This window comes from Triticum dicoccoides, chromosome 5B (assembly GCF_002162155.2).
Source record: "Triticum dicoccoides isolate Atlit2015 ecotype Zavitan chromosome 5B, WEW_v2.0, whole genome shotgun sequence".
NCBI classification, from domain to species: domain Eukaryota; kingdom Viridiplantae; phylum Streptophyta; class Magnoliopsida; order Poales; family Poaceae; genus Triticum; species Triticum dicoccoides.
This window is the reverse complement of record NC_041389.1, coordinates 234780960-234786697: the sequence shown is the minus strand read 5'-3', so window position 1 is coordinate 234786697 and position 5738 is coordinate 234780960.

Genomic DNA, 5738 nt, shown 5'->3' with positions numbered 1-5738 from the left:
GGCCAGCAACGCTGCCGTGGATGGAGCCGCGCCATGTCAGCTCGGGACCGAGCGCCGGCAGCACCGTGAGATCGAATCAAGAAGAAAATGCGGCAATTAGTGTACAACCTCTCTGGTGGCGCCGATTAGGCCGCAGCTTCATCTGAGGAAACAGTGATGATGCTGCTCTTCTGGTGGTGTAGGTGAAGACGGCGGTGTGGGAATGGAGGTGGAGCGAAAGACCAGGGGAACGTTGGGGCAGCTCCTTGGAGGTGGAGGACGGGGTGGCTGAACCGGCGGGACGACAAGATCGACGATGGATCCTCATCCAGTACGGTGGATGAGGGACGTCTAGGTGTTGCTGTGGATGATGTCGTCGGGGAAGAGGCTCCGACTGGGTGGCGGACGGAGGAGGGTGTGGGGCTTCGCAGGTTTTTGCGGCCTCGGTGTACGAATGGGTGGGCAGATGGGATGGGAGTGGGGAACCATGGCTTAGGGACACGCTTGTCTGAAATATGGGGTAAGTTACGAAAGTACCCCCACCGATTTGAGGTGGTTATTTTGGTTCACGGGTACCACGGGCATTTCGCGTGTCGGGATTTCACAAGAGGTGGGAGTTTTCGCGCGCGTTGTAATTTTGGAATAGCAAGGCGCGGGTTGAGATGGAGGAGTTATCAGAGCACAACGAGACAAAGATATATCTTAAATATTTCGGGGTAATAAGGTGCGGGTTGAAGAGGTGGGAGTTTTGCAGCATGATAGACAGAGACGCTTGCTTGAAATTTCGGCATAACAAGGCTCGGCTTGAAATTTCGGGAGAACAAGCTTAACGTGTACCAAAAAAAAGACAATTCGCACCACATCACTAGACAGAGCAATGTCCCATTTTACTATATTACTAGAAATGCATTCAAATACAACAAAAAAACTAAAAAAATCGGGACAACAAACATAACGTGTACAGTACCAAAACAATTTGCACTTCCCTCAACAATTAAAAAACAATGTGTGTTGTCTAGCATATGGACTAAATTTGAATACATTTTCCCTGTTTGAATGGGATTGTACTCGAGTTAGTTATACAACCATCTAAATATTATCTTCACAACACATGACATGAATATAGGAGAAGTAAATTCCTAAATAAATATGAACTACATGTACATACAATCTCAAATTCAAATATATGTATCCATTTTGTGTTGCATTCAAATCATAGTACATGTATGCTCTAGCTAGATGTTCGGAATCTAAACCATGTATGATATACTACGTACAATGTGTTTAACAAGCACAACACACAAACACCATTTAGACTAGTAAGGTACACGTGCATTTCACGCATGAGATTTGGCAACCAAATTATGAATAAATACCGCATTATAGCTTGTAAGCTTTGAGTCATGTATGCATGATGTAGATGTTCATTTAAATCTTATAGTTCATTTCATTCAAAATCATCCAGTTTTTATAAGAAAGATAATCTATTTTAAGATTCATGGAATTGTGCATTGTAAGACATAAAGTAAAAACAAATAATGGCAAATCATGTAGAAAAATATTTGGGAAATTCTGATATGGAAGATTCTAGAACAAAGAAGAAGTGCTTGTGTTTTGAGGTTTGTGCATTATGCTTAAGTTTAACCATGGAGTCTTCTAGACTGTACATGTAGCAAAATCTGGTGGAATCTAGATGATATCCAACGGCCAGTAGTGCTCAAATTTGCCATCTCTGCACCATCGGATTCGCCTCATCCAACGACCATCTTTCAAAGTTAAAGATACCCGCACACAATATAAAAAATAAAAAATAATATATATATGGGTATAGATATAGATATGTGATGCGAAAGCCACCTATCATCTGCAATTATAATAGTGTGTCCATGCACGGATGCAATGTGGCCAAACGATGTCTGCCATCGGTATCTCAAATTCAAATCAATCTGACCTTGTTCAATGTGTATACATTACAACATGCTCGTTTCCAAACCACACCGCGCAGATCTCCGTTATATTCATGCATGCATGGGTTTCAAACATCATGATCTCTTATTCAAATATTTGAATTCAACTTCACATTGATTATGACATCACCTAGTCTTTTACACCAACAGAGTCGTCTTCTCTTTATAATTGTACCACTAACTTTCTCTCGTGCATGCATGCACACACACTACCAGTCGGCATTATCCATCGCACACATGCAATCTTTTTCTTCAGGTCGGTCTCCCATGAAGGCACACACACACACATCCCCCTCTCCATCATATTGGGCATTCTTTATCTCTCACGTGCATGCGCAACGTTCGATGTTCCTCTATGTGTGTGTGTATATAGCTAGGTCTTTCATAGTTTTCCACACACACCGATCAATCTATATATCTAGTGAGGTCTCACCCTCTTTCCCACGTCCACATCGATCAATCTATACCTCTCTATATAGGATTACATATATAGCTAATACACCCACATTAATTATATATCCAACGTCCCCCTCTCATCATCCATGCCTTCCGCTTCATCTTCAGACATGCACACAATGGCGAAGAGAGGGCGCAGCAAGGGCCCTGCCCCCCTAACTTCACTATATATCGAGGCTGATATGAATGTGATCATTTGACAATTGCTGGTAAAAATGGTTTAAGTTCATGAATTGGCCCTCCTAGTAAAGGATTAGCAATGCTTGGCCCCCTAGCTCATTTATTTTTCATGGCTCCACCCACTGCGTGCAACAACGCATGTTCTCGCCCCCTCTCTCTATATATCGATGTCGCGCTTGTGCACTCCTTCATAGTCTCCCTCCACTCGGCCCCTCGCACCATCTTCTAGCCCCCCACCGGGTTTTGCCATATGTACAATCTAGCAGACTCCATGGTTGAACTAAAGCATAATGCACAAACCTCTAAACAACAGTGGTTCTCCTTTGTTCTAGAATCTTTCGTGTCATAACTGCCCAAACTTTTTTTCTAGTTGAATTGCCATTATTTGTTTTTACTTTATGCTTTACAACGCACAATTCCATGAATCATAAAATAGATTAAGGGCTTCTGTGATTCAAAGGATTCTCAAAGGAATTTTGGAGGATTCTAATCCTTAGGAATTTTTCCTATCTTGGTTGTTTGATTCGTAGGATTGTAAACCATAGGAATTTTTCCATATGATTCGTTTGCACTAGATTTCATAGGAAACATCCCATCCACTCAAACCTCTTTGAAAGAATTCTGCGTTTTTCCATGCACAATCAAACACTCGTACAATCCTATAGGATTCAAGATGACATTCCACTATAATCCCATGTTTTTCCTATTCCTGCGTTTTGGAAATTCTACGAATCCAAGAGGCCCTAGCTTTTTTATAAAAACTAATTGATTTTGAATGAGATGAACTATAAGAATTAAACGAAGGTCTACATCAGGCATATATGACTCAGAGCTTACATGCTATAGTGTGGTATTTATTCATAATTTGGTTGCAAAATCTGATGCGTGCAATGCATGTGTACCTTACTAGTACTTCGAGTATGTGCAAAACACGTAAATTAGAATTCCAATGGCACGCTACACAGTGTCTCTCTTACAGTTCATGAAGCCACGTGGCACATGTGGAGGCGTTGTCGCGACCTCCTTGTGTGGATTGATCACAATGACGTGCTGCTAGTTCCAGGAGAATGTACTCGTCCTCCCTGAGCCACACTGGCGGTACATGCACGAAGCGAAGATGTGCACGCACGCCACGCACGCACTCATTCCCTCGCACGCACACGCAGGTACACGGGCAGATGCAATTTTGTACCAAGATCCACCCCATGTGATAATTTGACGCGCGTAAAGTCCTTCACTTCATGATGGTCAATTAATACAGCGCATGCAAATTGAGTGGACGTGAGGGCGGAAGAAAGAGATTACTACTCCACTCCGCGCATGCGAGTAGTTAAATCATGGGTTGCTAGTAGTACTTCCATTGGTCTCCTTCGTAGCAGTGTAGTCCACTTGAAATTTATGTTCCACTAAACTCATCGGGAACCATTTCGGGCCTCGAAACCGAAACCATCAATTAATCTTTACCTTGTTCCCATCACATTCAAAAGTACTAGTGCTATAGTTAAGTGCAAGCCTGCTCACACCTACTAGTACGTACCAAACCTGAATGTGTTCCCACTATGCAGGTATTAGTACTAGTGCTAGTACTTAGGTTATAAAAGGGGAACTACCTAACCGAAAATTACTCTACCTTTCCTCCTCATAAGTGCTTCTTCTTCCTCCATCCTTGCCATGGCCGGTGAGCAGAGCTCTAGGTCGAGAACTACTCATAACAAGGGAGCGGCAACCAAGGCTGCAAAAAAAGAGGGCTCGCCTCCACGCAGAGACCTCGAAAGATCTCTCACGGGGAGGCGTTGGCTCCCAGGAGCGCCCTAGCCGTGGAGGCGAACATGCCGAGCCGGCGGCGCTGGAGTCGTTATCCCTCGACAGCATGCCCGATCAGCTCAATAAGCACCTCAATAAGCAAAAGGAGTTCATCCACGGCTTGGTGGAGCTGCTGAAGGAGAGCCTCGACGACATGCCCGCTGAGCTCAATAAGCAGGGGGAGTTGACCACCGGCTTGGTGATGCTGCTGAAGAAGAGCATTGCCTCGGAGAAGAAGGCAACCGGCAAAATCCTGCAACTTCAGGAGGACAAGGTGAAGCTCTGCCGCGAGCTCAACCTGTTGAAGGGGAAGAACGCCGGCTGGAAGAAGCTGCATGGGAATAGTAGTTCCTCAATGAAAATGCTGTAGACCCTCGTCATGGAACAGAAGGAGGAGTTGGCGAAGCTCCACATCGAGCACCCGGCTGCTGTCAAGGTACGTAATGCGCCGTGGAACAGATGATGAAGGCTCGCGTCGAGAAATCCTGTGTCATGGATAGAATGAAGAAGATGGCGGAGGAGACGCGCAAGGAGATGGAGGTCGTGGAGGCGATGAAGAAGCAGTTACGACTCCATGGCGAATTAGATCATTTGGGGTGATAATCTTCCTTCTTATTTTGCTTCTGTGTTTCTTCTTTTGTTTCAGGTGTTTCGCCGCACGTGTCACGTTCTCTGCGAGGCATGAATAGAAATATGCTAACAATGAGATGCCTAGCAAATTAGATCATTTTTTATCACCATATGGAACTGGGCTGCCGTGTTTCGTGCTCCTCCGTCGTAGTACTACTCCGGTGGAAAACTTGAGTATACCGCACGGTTCTTTGCTCCTCCTCAGGTCGTCAGCACGTTTATACGAGCAGTCAAATCACAAGGCCCCGCCTTCCAGCAGTAATGAGCCATCAAATCACAAAGGCCCTCGCCTCTCGTGAAACCGACCAAGCTAGACTGCCCCGCCCTCTAGGCTTTTTAAAAATGTATACTTTTGTATAGTAGTAGTATCGATGGATTGCGCCATGGAGCAAAACTTGAAATTAAAGAAAAAAGGTGGTACATATAGAGAGCGCTCACCACCAAATTTTGCATATAGTACTATTAAAAAAGCTAGTATGTGCTTAAATGGGGTGCTAAATTCTATTAAAGAAATTAGCATACCTATTTAATTCTCGGGTTCTTATTATTTATGCCACTAGTTGTGTATCACTACTCAGTTTTGCCATTAGAAGTTACAACTACTCAAAAATGCCATCGATCCGTGAGATGCCTGCTCAAAAATGCATTTAGATATCTCAAAAATGTCATCATTAAGTTAGATGTTTGCTCAAAAATGACATTAGACATTGTTATTTTCACGTC